General features: G+C 52.4%; 1 long non-coding RNA gene across 2 annotated transcripts; it reads left to right on the top strand.

Annotated features, from left to right (window-relative positions):
* The first annotated feature begins 2,702 nt into the window (after positions 1–2,702).
* LOC307191582 lies at positions 2,703–10,216 on the top strand. Of its 2 annotated transcripts, XR_013829803.1 has the most exons (8): positions 2,703–3,508; positions 3,813–3,998; positions 4,375–5,582; positions 5,887–6,072; positions 6,449–7,656; positions 7,961–8,605; positions 9,231–9,731; positions 10,036–10,216. It is a non-coding gene; the product is annotated as an uncharacterized lncRNA (long non-coding RNA). The 2 variants fall into 2 exon arrangements; XR_013829802.1 differs by having other exon boundaries at positions 7,961–9,731.
* Positions 10,217–15,660: the final 5,444 nt, after the last annotated feature.

The following is a 15,660-nucleotide window of genomic DNA, read 5'->3' on the forward strand; positions in this document are numbered from 1 at the left end:
ATGGAAAACAGCATCGAGTTTCCTCAAAAAATTAAAAGGAAATCTTGCCACTTGGGACAACATGGGTGGACCTCGAGGGCATCATGCTAAGTGAAATAGGCAGAGAGAGACAAATCCTGTATGATTTCACTTCAATGTGGAATCTAAAAAATAAAACCAGACTCAGAAAAAGAGGTCGGATTTGTGGTTACCAGAGGCGGGGGTGGGAGGTGGGAAACTGGATGAAGGTGGTTGAAAGGTAGAAACACCTTATAAGATTAATAAGTACTGGGAATGTAATGTACAATAGTGACTATGGTTAACACTTCTGGATGGTATATTTGAAAGTTACTAAGACAGTAGATCCTAGACGTTCTCATCACAAAGAAAAAACATTTCTTTCTTTTGTATCTATAAGAGGTGATGGGTATTAACTGAATTTATTGTGGTAATCATTTCACAATATATGCAAGTCAGGGCTTCCCTGGTCGTGCAGTGGTTGAGAGTCCGCCTGCCGATGCAGAAATGAACTCTCAAACCATAAGAAAAATGGAGGAAATTTAACTGCATACTACTATGTGAGAAAGAAGCCAATCTGAAAAGTCTGCATTTTTTTTTTTTTTTTTCTTTGCAGTACGCGGGCCTCTCACTGTTGTGGCCTCTCCCATTGCGGAGCACAGGCTCCGGACGCGCAGGCTCAGCGGCCATGGCTCACGGGCCCAGCCGTTCCGCGGCATGTGGGATCTTCCCGGACCGGGGCACGAACCCGTGTCCCCTGCATCGGTAGGCGGACTCTCAACCACTGTGCCACCAGGGAAGCCCCTATACCTAATTTTTTGAGCATATGTTTATATTCCTTTCCTTAAAGTGCTACCTTCCACAAAATGGATAAGCTGGAGGTCCCCCCAAATGCTGGATTCAACTCTTGGGCTTCAACTTCAACTACCCTTTATAAAGACAACCCTTCCTCAGTTTAGCTGTCCTCTGACACTTCTACAAAAACATCCCAGCAATACCAACCAATTGACATTGAGATTATGCTTATACTATTTTTATTTATGTTCTGTGTTTTTTTCCATCTCCCTAGCTAGCCTGCACACCCCATTATGGACCCGTTCATCCAGTCATTTGTGCATTGAAGAAACATGCCTTGGATCTGTCATCCTTCACTCCTTCATCGTTTCTAGATAGGCCCAGATTCCAGAGTCCAAGGTTACTAGTTGCCTAGGAGATGCCTGCATGATAGCGATGATACTCATCCTGGGCTTTAGAAAAGCCCCACCCCACCCCAGTTCTCTTCCGATGTCTCAGACTCGTCTCTCGGGTCTCTACCCAGAACTAGGAGTGATTATCCCTCCCTCTCCACACCTGCTGGGTGTTCTAAAGATCAGTGAAATTGGTCCATAAAATGTGTTGAAATCACGACACTGTTGCTAAGGAAATGTGAGTCAGAGGCCCCCAAATTGCTTCTTCACTTGGAATGTTCTACCACTCCAAATGAATTGTTCGTTCAACACAGAGGGACCTAAAGTAAATATTTTTCCCCCTACTTTTTGAGTCCTGGGAGGTCAGGCACGGCTGTGCTTGGGAACCACTGGAGCCTTTGTGACACAGCATGGGGGCGGGCCTTGGGCTGCACGTCTGCAACCTCATTGGGCAGTGGGACAATCAATCCCAGCAGCCTGGCCCAATCAGAGAGCGAGCAGGGTGCTATATGCAAGTGACCACGGACTGATTCAACAAAGATGCCCAGAATATTCTCCAGCTGAAGGCCTTGCCATTTTGGGAACATGAAGCCACCACGGGATTCTGAAGTAGGAGAGCCAGCTCCTGTCATAAAGAACCCAAGAGCAGTTTCCCAGACAGTGAAAATAGTACGCTACCATTTATGTGTATTTTTTTAAAAGGGACAGAAGAACATATGTCAGAATTTATTTTTGTTTGAATTTGTTTGGACACATAAGAGACTAATTTAAACATTATGCTAAGTGAAAGAAGCCAGGCACAATAGGCCACATATTGTATGGTTCCATCTACATGCAGTGATAATGGTGGGCAAATCCATAGAGAAAGAAAAGAGATTAGTGGTGGCTAGGTGTACGGTCAGGCCATTCAAGATGGCTGCTATCTTGTTCCCTGTCCATCCCCTGCATGACCAGTGCCTGCTTCACTCACATGACTATCCAATCCCCTTAATCATCGGGCTTAATCAGTAACTGCCTACACGCTTGCCCCCTGCCACAGCCGCTAGTTTCCATGGTAACTGATGAGCCAATATGACATCGATTCCCCCTATAAATGGTAGCCTCCTTCTCCCCAGAGCAGTGTGGGTGGTTGCCACGTCCTGCTTGCTGTTGGCCGTACGAGGTGGAGGATTGCTCCAGGACCCTTTACTTCGGACTGGTAGATCCCCCGTGTAGTAAGCTGTTGATGTCTCGGACATTGTCTGCGGGCTCTTTCTTTGGTTCTGAGGCTGAGAAGTTACAGGCCTTGCAGGCCTGCGGGGTGCAGCCCGACAATTGGTGAGGCAGCTGGGAAGCCGAGAAAACTCCTAGGAGCCCCGTGATATCAGGAAAGAAGGGACGGGAAGGGAAGCTGTGGGGGAGAAATCCCAAGGTGGCCGTCCACGAGCGTGTGGGACCCGAAAGTCTGAGTCTCTTTCCACTTTCAAAGTGGCAGCCCGGTGCTCGTGGCTCATCTGACAGCACGGGGATGGCTAGTGAGTACAGACAAAATGCAATGACCTGGATTATCTATCAAACGCTTGCGTGTTATCTGGTCCGGTAAGACAAGTGTACCCCTGAACCACCACCTGTAAGCGATTACAGACCCAGGCTGTGGGGTTATTAACTCAGGGATCGACTTGCAAACTGGATGTGGCTACTTAAGCGGAAGGGGTTGTTTGGGACCTGAGGCAACGGCAAACTAATGGGTACCCTTGGGCTTCTGGTCCCAGCAACGAAAGGGGTCAGAGGCACGATATAGTGGGATGGATCAGCTATATGCCGTCTACATTGTGTTACAACAGGTGGGAGGCATTACAGAAGGTCAATCCGAGTCATCAAGCAACGCAGGAAAACAGTGTGGGGTCTAGAGCAGCTGTCCATAACATACGGGACCCCCATGGATATCGATAGTGACCAAGGAACCCACTTTACTGACCAGGAGGTTCAGGAATGGGCTGATGAAAAATGACATATGCTGGTATTTCCACCTGCTTTATGACCCTACTACTGCCAGGCTAATGAAAGGATGAATGCACTACTTAATAGAGACTGAAACCCGCTCTCCACGTGTGGACGAGGAGGCTAACTCAAGCCCCATGAACTCTAGCTGAACGTCGCAGGAGTAATCAACCCTGTGGCTAAGCCATGTTAACCCAGAGGCAACTAGTCCACGCCATCCAAGTCCAACTATTGACCACCGCAGGACCGTTGCCAAGTATCGATCTGGACAGTAACTTGCTTTGGCCCTGCCCACGGGACCTATCCCCAGGAGAAGACATTGTAAAACGGCCCGGGAGTCGCAGGTAAGTCCCCGATGATTTGGGTTCGCTGCTCCGTGGGGAATAGGATTTGAAAGATCTCACCTGTCTTCTCCCCGGCCCCAAGGAAGCCCCCTTTTATTAACCCTGTGGTCTGTGGTTACACGGCCTCTCCAGTGTTCAGCATCGGCTGTGGGGACTGAGGGCAGATGGGTGGTATGCTACTGCAGGCCAGGACAAAAGCCACAGGCAGGGTGGTGTCATCTCAGAATGCTTTCACTGCTTGTATTTTAATGGTCGTGATCTCCCCCGTACCGTGTGTGTTGAACGCCTTACGGTTCCTCCCTAGTCTGAGCAGAGGGAATCCGTTCACGGGCCGGGCGACAAGGGTGGCCTCGCTGTGAGTGAGTCTCATTGCTGCGTCTACAGTGAGAAGCCAGTGTCATCTTCGTCCGGACTTCGTGAGAAATTGACCTGATTAGCATCTGGTTCCAAAGTTTGCCCACCTCTTGGTGAATGGCTCTTTCTAGCATAGGTATCTTAACGCTTGACACTGTCCAGTTGCTGGTGTCTGTAGTGCATTTGTGGGATTCGGTTGCCGTGACCCTCTACCTGCCTGAACCCAGGGTTATCCCGGGAGAGGAGTGGACAACATTGTAAGGCTTGGATAGAATGCTGTACGGGTGGAGTGTACGGTCAGGCCACTCGAGGTGGCCGTTCTCTTGCTCTTTACATCCCCCGCTTGACCAGTCCCTGCTTCACTCACATGACTATCCAATCCCCTTAATCATCGGGCTTAATCAGTAACTGCCTACAGGCTTGCCCCCAGCCCCACCCGCTGGTTTCCCTGGTAACTGATGAGCCAATCTGACATCGATTCCCCCTATAAATGGTAGCCTCCTCCTCCCCAGAGCAGTGTGGGTGGTTGCCACGTCCTGCTTGCTGTTGGCCGGACGTGGTGGAGTATTGCTCCAGGACCCTTTACTCGGACTGGTAAGATCCCCCATCTAGTAACCTGTTGATGTCTCGGTCACTGTGTGCGGGCTCTTTCTTTGGTTCTGAGGCTGAGAAGTTACAGGCCTTGCAGGCCTGCGGGGTGCAGCCCGACAATTGGTGAGGCAGCTGGGAAGCCGAGAAAACTCCTAGGAGCCCCGCGATGTCAGGAAAGAAGGACGGGAAGGGAAGCCGTGGGGGAGAAATCCCAAGGTGGCCGTCCACGAGCGTGTGGGACCCGAAAGTCTGAGTCTCTTTCCACTTTCAAAGTGGCAGCCCGGTGCTCGTGGCTCACCTGACTGCACGGGGATGGCTAGTGAATACAGACAAAATGCAATGACCTGCATTATCTATCAAACGCTTGCGTGTTATCTGGTCCGGTAAGACAAGTGTACCCCTGAACCACCACCTGTAAGCGATTACAGACCCAGGCTGTGGGGTTATTAACTCAGGGATCGACTTGCAAACTGGATGTGGCTACTTAAGCGGAAGGGGTTGTTTGGGACCTGAGGCAACGGCAAACTAATGGGTACCCTTGGGCTTCTGGTCCCAGCAACGAAAGGGGTCAGAGGCACGATATAGTGGGATGGATCAGCTATATGCCGTCTACATTGTGTTACAACAGGTGGGAGGCATTACAGAAGGTCAATCCGAGTCATCAAGCAACGCAAGAAAACAGTGTGGGGTCTAGAGCAGCTGTCCATAACATACGGGACCCCCATGGATATCGATAGTGACCAAGGAACCCACTTTACTGACCAGGAGGTTCAGGAATGGGCTGATGAAAAATGACATATGCTGGTATTTCCACCTGCTTTATGACCCTACTACTGCCAGGCTAATGAAAGGATGAATGGACTACTTAATAGAGACTGAAACCCGCTCTCCACGTGTGGACGAGGAGGCTGACTCAAGCCCCATGAACTCTAGCTGAACGTCGCAGGAGTAATCAACCCTGTGGCTAAGCCATGTTAACCCAGAGGCAACTAGTCCACGCCATCCAAGTCCAACTATTGACCACCGCAGGACCGTTGCCAAGTATCGATCTGGACAGTAACTTGCTTTGGCCCTGCCCACGGGACCTATCCCCAGGAGAAGACATTGTAAAACGGCCCGGGAGTCGCAGGTAAGTCCCCGATGATTTGGGTTCGCTGCTCCATGGGGAATAGGATTTGAAAGATCTCACCTGTCTTCTCCCCGGCCCCAAGGAAGCCCCCTTTTATTAACCCTGTGGTCTGTGGTTACACGGCCTCTCCAGTGTTCAGCATCGGCTGTGGGGACTGAGGGCAGATGGGTGGTATGCTACTGCAGGCCAGGACAAAAGCCACAGGCAGGGTGGTGTCACCTCAGGATGCTTTCACTGCTTGTATTTTAATGGTCGTGATCTCCCCCGTACCGTGTGTGTTGAACGCCTTACGGTTCCTCCCTAGTCTGAGCAGAGGGAATCCGTTCACGGGCCGGGCGACAAGGGTGGCCTCGCTGTGAGTGAGTCTCATTGCTGCGTCTACAGTGAGAAGCCAGTGTCATCTTCGTCCGGACTTCGTGAGAAATTGACCTGATTAGCATCTGGTTCCAAAGTTTGCCCACCTCTTGGTGAATGGCTCTTTCTAGCATAGGTATCTTAACGCTTGACACTGTCCAGTTGCTGGTGTCTGTAGTGCATTTGTGGGATTCGGTTGCCGTGACCCTCTACCTGCCTGAACCCAGGGTTATCCCGGGAGAGGAGTGGACAACATTGTAAGGCTTGGATAGAATGCTGTACGGGTGGAGTGTACGGTCAGGCCACTCGAGGTGGCCGTTCTCTTGCTCTTTACATCCCCCGCTTGACCAGTCCCTGCTTCACTCACATGACTATCCAATCCCCTTAATCATCGGGCTTAATCAGTAACTGCCTACAGGCTTGCCCCCAGCCCCACCCGCTGGTTTCCCTGGTAACTGATGAGCCAATCTGACATCGATTCCCCCTATAAATGGTAGCCTCCTCCTCCCCAGAGCAGTGTGGGTGGTTGCCACGTCCTGCTTGCTGTTGGCCGGACGTGGTGGAGTATTGCTCCAGGACCCTTTACTCGGACTGGTAAGATCCCCCATCTAGTAACCTGTTGATGTCTCGGTCACTGTGTGCGGGCTCTTTCTTTGGTTCTGAGGCTGAGAAGTTACAGGCCTTGCAGGCCTGCGGGGTGCAGCCCGACAATTGGTGAGGCAGCTGGGAAGCCGAGAAAACTCCTAGGAGCCCCGCGATGTCAGGAAAGAAGGACGGGAAGGGAAGCCGTGGGGGAGAAATCCCAAGGTGGCCGTCCACGAGCGTGTGGGACCCGAAAGTCTGAGTCTCTTTCCACTTTCAAAGTGGCAGCCCGGTGCTCGTGGCTCACCTGACTGCACGGGGATGGCTAGTGAATACAGACAAAATGCAATGACCTGCATTATCTATCAAACGCTTGCGTGTTATCTGGTCCGGTAAGACAAGTGTACCCCTGAACCACCACCTGTAAGCGATTACAGACCCAGGCTGTGGGGTTATTAACTCAGGGATCGACTTGCAAACTGGATGTGGCTACTTAAGCGGAAGGGGTTGTTTGGGACCTGAGGCAACGGCAAACTAATGGGTACCCTTGGGCTTCTGGTCCCAGCAACGAAAGGGGTCAGAGGCACGATATAGTGGGATGGATCAGCTATATGCCGTCTACATTGTGTTACAACAGGTGGGAGGCATTACAGAAGGTCAATCCGAGTCATCAAGCAACGCAAGAAAACAGTGTGGGGTCTAGAGCAGCTGTCCATAACATACGGGACCCCCATGGATATCGATAGTGACCAAGGAACCCACTTTACTGACCAGGAGGTTCAGGAATGGGCTGATGAAAAATGACATATGCTGGTATTTCCACCTGCTTTATGACCCTACTACTGCCAGGCTAATGAAAGGATGAATGGACTACTTAATAGAGACTGAAACCCGCTCTCCACGTGTGGACGAGGAGGCTGACTCAAGCCCCATGAACTCTAGCTGAACGTCGCAGGAGTAATCAACCCTGTGGCTAAGCCATGTTAACCCAGAGGCAACTAGTCCACGCCATCCAAGTCCAACTATTGACCACCGCAGGACCGTTGCCAAGTATCGATCTGGACAGTAACTTGCTTTGGCCCTGCCCACGGGACCTATCCCCAGGAGAAGACATTGTAAAACGGCCCGGGAGTCGCAGGTAAGTCCCCGATGATTTGGGTTCGCTGCTCCATGGGGAATAGGATTTGAAAGATCTCACCTGTCTTCTCCCCGGCCCCAAGGAAGCCCCCTTTTATTAACCCTGTGGTCTGTGGTTACACGGCCTCTCCAGTGTTCAGCATCGGCTGTGGGGACTGAGGGCAGATGGGTGGTATGCTACTGCAGGCCAGGACAAAAGCCACAGGCAGGGTGGTGTCACCTCAGGATGCTTTCACTGCTTGTATTTTAATGGTCGTGATCTCCCCCGTACCGTGTGTGTTGAACGCCTTACGGTTCCTCCCTAGTCTGAGCAGAGGGAATCCGTTCACGGGCCGGGCGACAAGGGTGGCCTCGCTGTGAGTGAGTCTCATTGCTGCGTCTACAGTGAGAAGCCAGTGTCATCTTCGTCCGGACTTCCGTGAGAAATTGACCCGATTAGCATCTGGTTCCAAAGTTTGCCCACCTCTTGGTGAATGGCTCTTTCTAGCATAGGTATCTTAACGCTTGACACTGTCCAGTTGCTGGTGTCTGTAGTGCATTTGTGGGATTCGGTTGCCGTGACCCTCTACCTGCCTGAACCCAGGGTTATCCCGGGAGAGGAGTGGACAACATTGTAAGGCTTGGATAGAATGCTGTACGGGTGGAGTGTACGGTCAGGCCACTCGAGGTGGCCGTTCTCTTGCTCTTTACATCCCCCGCTTGACCAGTCCCTGCTTCACTCACATGACTATCCAATCCCCTTAATCATCGGGCTTAATCAGTAACTGCCTACAGGCTTGCCCCCAGCCCCACCCGCTGGTTTCCCTGGTAACTGATGAGCCAATCTGACATCGATTCCCCCTATAAATGGTAGCCTCCTCCTCCCCAGAGCAGTGTGGGTGGTTGCCACGTCCTGCTTGCTGTTGGCCGGACGTGGTGGAGTATTGCTCCAGGACCCTTTACTCGGACTGGTAAGATCCCCCATCTAGTAACCTGTTGATGTCTCGGTCACTGTGTGCGGGCTCTTTCTTTGGTTCTGAGGCTGAGAAGTTACAGGCCTTGCAGGCCTGCGGGGTGCAGCCCGACAATTGGTGAGGCAGCTGGGAAGCCGAGAAAACTCCTAGGAGCCCCGCGATGTCAGGAAAGAAGGACGGGAAGGGAAGCCGTGGGGGAGAAATCCCAAGGTGGCCGTCCACGAGCGTGTGGGACCCGAAAGTCTGAGTCTCTTTCCACTTTCAAAGTGGCAGCCCGGTGCTCGTGGCTCACCTGACTGCACGGGGATGGCTAGTGAATACAGACAAAATGCAATGACCTGCATTATCTATCAAACGCTTGCGTGTTATCTGGTCCGGTAAGACAAGTGTACCCCTGAACCACCACCTGTAAGCGATTACAGACCCAGGCTGTGGGGTTATTAACTCAGGGATCGACTTGCAAACTGGATGTGGCTACTTAAGCGGAAGGGGTTGTTTGGGACCTGAGGCAACGGCAAACTAATGGGTACCCTTGGGCTTCTGGTCCCAGCAACGAAAGGGGTCAGAGGCACGATATAGTGGGATGGATCAGCTATATGCCGTCTACATTGTGTTACAACAGGTGGGAGGCATTACAGAAGGTCAATCCGAGTCATCAAGCAACGCAGGAAAACAGTGTGGGGTCTAGAGCAGCTGTCCATAACATACGGGACCCCCATGGATATCGATAGTGACCAAGGAACCCACTTTACTGACCAGGAGGTTCAGGAATGGGCTGATGAAAAATGACATATGCTGGTATTTCCACCTGCTTTATGACCCTACTACTGCCAGGCTAATGAAAGGATGAATGCACTACTTAATAGAGACTGAAACCCGCTCTCCACGTGTGGACGAGGAGGCTGACTCAAGCCCCATGAACTCTAGCTGAACGTCGCAGGAGTAATCAACCCTGTGGCTAAGCCATGTTAACCCAGAGGCAACTAGTCCACGCCATCCAAGTCCAACTATTGACCACCGCAGGACCGTTGCCAAGTATCGATCTGGACAGTAACTTGCTTTGGCCCTGCCCACGGGACCTATCCCCAGGAGAAGACATTGTAAAACGGCCCGGGAGTCGCAGGTAAGTCCCCGATGATTTGGGTTCGCTGCTCCGTGGGGAATAGGATTTGAAAGATCTCACCTGTCTTCTCCCCGGCCCCAAGGAAGCCCCCTTTTATTAACCCTGTGGTCTGTGGTTACACGGCCTCTCCAGTGTTCAGCATCGGCTGTGGGGACTGAGGGCAGATGGTTGGTATGGTACTGCAGGCCAGGACAAAAGCCACAGGCAGGGTGGTGTCACCTCAGGATGCTTTCACTGCTTGTATTTTAATGGTCGTGATCTCCCCCGTACCGTGTGTGTTGAACGCCTTACGGTTCCTCCCTAGTCTGAGCAGAGGGAATCCGTTCACGGGCCGGGCGACAAGGGTGGCCTCGCTGTGAGTGAGTCTCATTGCTGCGTCTACAGTGAGAAGCCAGTGTCATCTTCGTCCGGACTTCCGTGAGAAATTGACCCGATTAGCATCTGGTTCCAAAGTTTGCCCACCTCTTGGTGAATGGCTCTTTTTAGCATAGGTATATTAACGCTTGACACTGTCCAGTTGCTGGTGTCTGTAGGGCATTTGTGGGATTCGGTTGCAGTGACCCTCTACCTGCCTGAACCCAGGGCTATCGCGGGAGAGGGGTGGACAACATTGTAAGGCTTGGATAGAATGCTGTACGGGTGGAGTGTACGGTCAGGCCACTGGAGGTGGCCGTTCTCTTGCTCTTTACATCCCCCGCTTGACCAGTCCCTGCTTCACTCACATGACTATCCAATCCCCTTAATCATCGGGCTTAATCAGTAACTGCCTACAGGCTTGCCCCCAGCCCCACCTGCTGGTTTCCCTGGTAACTGATGAGCCAATCTGACATCCATTACCCCTATAAATGGTAGCCTCCTTCTCCCCAGAGCAGTGTGGGTGGTTGCCACGTCATGCTTGCTGTTGGCCGGACGTGGTGGAGGATTGCTCCAGGACCCTTTACTCGGACTGGTAAGATCCCCCATCTAGTAACCTGTTGATGTCTCGGTCACTGTGTGCGGGCTCTTTCTTTGGTTCTGAGGCTGAGAAGTTACAGGCCTTGCAGGCCTGCGGGGTGCAGCCCGACAATTGGTGAGGCAGCTGGGAAGCCGAGAAAACTCCTAGGAGCCCCGCGATGTCAGGAAAGAAGGACGGGAAGGGAAGCCGTGGGGGAGAAATCCCAAGGTGGCCGTCCACGAGCGTGTGGGACCCGAAAGTCTGAGTCTCTTTCCACTTTCAAAGTGGCAGCCCGGTGCTCGTGGCTCACCTGACTGCACGGGGATGGCTAGTGAATACAGACAAAATGCAATGACCTGCATTATCTATCAAACGCTTGCGTGTTATCTGGTCCGGTAAGACAAGTGTACCCCTGAACCACCACCTGTAAGCGATTACAGACCCAGGCTGTGGGGTTATTAACTCAGGGATCGACTTGCAAACTGGATGTGGCTACTTAAGCGGAAGGGGTTGTTTGGGACCTGAGGCAACGGCAAACTAATGGGTACCCTTGGGCTTCTGGTCCCAGCAACGAAAGGGGTCAGAGGCACGATATAGTGGGATGGATCAGCTATATGCCGTCTACATTGTGTTACAACAGGTGGGAGGCATTACAGAAGGTCAATCCGAGTCATCAAGCAACGCAAGAAAACAGTGTGGGGTCTAGAGCAGCTGTCCATAACATACGGGACCCCCATGGATATCGATAGTGACCAAGGAACCCACTTTACTGACCAGGAGGTTCAGGAATGGGCTGATGAAAAATGACATATGCTGGTATTTCCACCTGCTTTATGACCCTACTACTGCCAGGCTAATGAAAGGATGAATGGACTACTTAATAGAGACTGAAACCCGCTCTCCACGTGTGGACGAGGAGGCTGACTCAAGCCCCATGAACTCTAGCTGAACGTCGCAGGAGTAATCAACCCTGTGGCTAAGCCATGTTAACCCAGAGGCAACTAGTCCACGCCATCCAAGTCCAACTATTGACCACCGCAGGACCGTTGCCAAGTATCGATCTGGACAGTAACTTGCTTTGGCCCTGCCCACGGGACCTATCCCCAGGAGAAGACATTGTAAAACGGCCCGGGAGTCGCAGGTAAGTCCCCGATGATTTGGGTTCGCTGCTCCGTGGGGAATAGGATTTGAAAGATCTCACCTGTCTTCTCCCCGGCCCCAAGGAAGCCCCCTTTTATTAACCCTGTGGTCTGTGGTTACACGGCCTCTCCAGTGTTCAGCATCGGCTGTGGGGACTGAGGGCAGATGGGTGGTATGCTACTGCAGGCCAGGACAAAAGCCACAGGCAGGGTGGTGTCACCTCAGGATGCTTTCACTGCTTGTATTTTAATGGTCGTGATCTCCCCCGTACCGTGTGTGTTGAACGCCTTACGGTTCCTCCCTAGTCTGAGCAGAGGGAATCCGTTCACGGGCCGGGCGACAAGGGTGGCCTCGCTGTGAGTGAGTCTCATTGCTGCGTCTACAGTGAGAAGCCAGTGTCATCTTCGTCCGGACTTCGTGAGAAATTGACCCGATTAGCATCTGGTTCCAAAGTTTGCCCACCTCTTGGTGAATGGCTCTTTCTAGCATAGGTATCTTAACGCTTGACACTGTCCAGTTGCTGGTGTCTGTAGTGCATTTGTGGGATTCGGTTGCCGTGACCCTCTACCTGCCTGAACCCAGGGTTATCCCGGGAGAGGAGTGGACAACATTGTAAGGCTTGGATAGAATGCTGTACGGGTGGAGTGTACGGTCAGGCCACTCGAGGTGGCCGTTCTCTTGCTCTTTACATCCCCCGCTTGACCAGTCCCTGCTTCACTCACATGACTATCCAATCCCCTTAATCATCGGGCTTAATCAGTAACTGCCTACAGGCTTGCCCCCAGCCCCACCCGCTGGTTTCCCTGGTAACTGATGAGCCAATCTGACATCGATTCCCCCTATAAATGGTAGCCTCCTCCTCCCCAGAGCAGTGTGGGTGGTTGCCACGTCCTGCTTGCTGTTGGCCGGACGTGGTGGAGTATTGCTCCAGGACCCTTTACTCGGACTGGTAAGATCCCCCATCTAGTAACCTGTTGATGTCTCGGTCACTGTGTGCGGGCTCTTTCTTTGGTTCTGAGGCTGAGAAGTTACAGGCCTTGCAGGCCTGCGGGGTGCAGCCCGACAATTGGTGAGGCAGCTGGGAAGCCGAGAAAACTCCTAGGAGCCCCGCGATGTCAGGAAAGAAGGACGGGAAGGGAAGCCGTGGGGGAGAAATCCCAAGGTGGCCGTCCACGAGCGTGTGGGACCCGAAAGTCTGAGTCTCTTTCCACTTTCAAAGTGGCAGCCCGGTGCTCGTGGCTCACCTGACTGCACGGGGATGGCTAGTGAATACAGACAAAATGCAATGACCTGCATTATCTATCAAACGCTTGCGTGTTATCTGGTCCGGTAAGACAAGTGTACCCCTGAACCACCACCTGTAAGCGATTACAGACCCAGGCTGTGGGGTTATTAACTCAGGGATCGACTTGCAAACTGGATGTGGCTACTTAAGCGGAAGGGGTTGTTTGGGACCTGAGGCAACGGCAAACTAATGGGTACCCTTGGGCTTCTGGTCCCAGCAACGAAAGGGGTCAGAGGCACGATATAGTGGGATGGATCAGCTATATGCCGTCTACATTGTGTTACAACAGGTGGGAGGCATTACAGAAGGTCAATCCGAGTCATCAAGCAACGCAGGAAAACAGTGTGGGGTCTAGAGCAGCTGTCCATAACATACGGGACCCCCATGGATATCGATAGTGACCAAGGAACCCACTTTACTGACCAGGAGGTTCAGGAATGGGCTGATGAAAAATGACATATGCTGGTATTTCCACCTGCTTTATGACCCTACTACTGCCAGGCTAATGAAAGGATGAATGCACTACTTAATAGAGACTGAAACCCGCTCTCCACGTGTGGACGAGGAGGCTGACTCAAGCCCCATGAACTCTAGCTGAACGTCGCAGGAGTAATCAACCCTGTGGCTAAGCCATGTTAACCCAGAGGCAACTAGTCCACGCCATCCAAGTCCAACTATTGACCACCGCAGGACCGTTGCCAAGTATCGATCTGGACAGTAACTTGCTTTGGCCCTGCCCACGGGACCTATCCCCAGGAGAAGACATTGTAAAACGGCCCGGGAGTCGCAGGTAAGTCCCCGATGATTTGGGTTCGCTGCTCCATGGGGAATAGGATTTGAAAGATCTCACCTGTCTTCTCCCCGGCCCCAAGGAAGCCCCCTTTTATTAACCCTGTGGTCTGTGGTTACACGGCCTCTCCAGTGTTCAGCATCGGCTGTGGGGACTGAGGGCAGATGGGTGGTATGCTACTGCAGGCCAGGACAAAAGCCACAGGCAGGGTGGTGTCACCTCAGGATGCTTTCACTGCTTGTATTTTAATGGTCGTGATCTCCCCCGTACCGTGTGTGTTGAACGCCTTACGGTTCCTCCCTAGTCTGAGCAGAGGGAATCCGTTCACGGGCCGGGCGACAAGGGTGGCCTCGCTGTGAGTGAGTCTCATTGCTGCGTCTACAGTGAGAAGCCAGTGTCATCTTCGTCCGGACTTCCGTGAGAAATTGACCCGATTAGCATCTGGTTCCAAAGTTTGCCCACCTCTTGGTGAATGGCTCTTTCTAGCATAGGTATCTTAACGCTTGACACTGTCCAGTTGCTGGTGTCTGTAGTGCATTTGTGGGATTCGGTTGCCGTGACCCTCTACCTGCCTGAACCCAGGGTTATCCCGGGAGAGGAGTGGACAACATTGTAAGGCTTGGATAGAATGCTGTACGGGTGGAGTGTACGGTCAGGCCACTCGAGGTGGCCGTTCTCTTGCTCTTTACATCCCCCGCTTGACCAGTCCCTGCTTCACTCACATGACTATCCAATCCCCTTAATCATCGGGCTTAATCAGTAACTGCCTACAGGCTTGCCCCCAGCCCCACCCGCTGGTTTCCCTGGTAACTGATGAGCCAATCTGACATCGATTCCCCCTATAAATGGTAGCCTCCTCCTCCCCAGAGCAGTGTGGGTGGTTGCCACGTCCTGCTTGCTGTTGGCCGGACGTGGTGGAGTATTGCTCCAGGACCCTTTACTCGGACTGGTAAGATCCCCCATCTAGTAACCTGTTGATGTCTCGGTCACTGTGTGCGGGCTCTTTCTTTGGTTCTGAGGCTGAGAAGTTACAGGCCTTGCAGGCCTGCGGGGTGCAGCCCGACAATTGGTGAGGCAGCTGGGAAGCCGAGAAAACTCCTAGGAGCCCCGCGATGTCAGGAAAGAAGGACGGGAAGGGAAGCCGTGGGGGAGAAATCCCAAGGTGGCCGTCCACGAGCGTGTGGGACCCGAAAGTCTGAGTCTCTTTCCACTTTCAAAGTGGCAGCCCGGTGCTCGTGGCTCACCTGACTGCACGGGGATGGCTAGTGAATACAGACAAAATGCAATGACCTGCATTATCTATCAAACGCTTGCGTGTTATCTGGTCCGGTAAGACAAGTGTACCCCTGAACCACCACCTGTAAGCGATTACAGACCCAGGCTGTGGGGTTATTAACTCAGGGATCGACTTGCAAACTGGATGTGGCTACTTAAGCGGAAGGGGTTGTTTGGGACCTGAGGCAACGGCAAACTAATGGGTACCCTTGGGCTTCTGGTCCCAGCAACGAAAGGGGTCAGAGGCACGATATAGTGGGATGGATCAGCTATATGCCGTCTACATTGTGTTACAACAGGTGGGAGGCATTACAGAAGGTCAATCCGAGTCATCAAGCAACGCAGGAAAACAGTGTGGGGTCTAGAGCAGCTGTCCATAACATACGGGACCCCCATGGATATCGATAGTGACCAAGGAACCCACTTTACTGACCAGGAGGTTCAGGAATGGGCTGATGAAAAATGACATATGCTGGTATTTCCACCTGCTTTATGACCCTACTAC

Source organism: Stenella coeruleoalba, assembly GCF_951394435.1.
Source record: "Stenella coeruleoalba genome assembly, chromosome: 9".
NCBI lineage: Eukaryota > Metazoa > Chordata > Mammalia > Artiodactyla > Delphinidae > Stenella > Stenella coeruleoalba.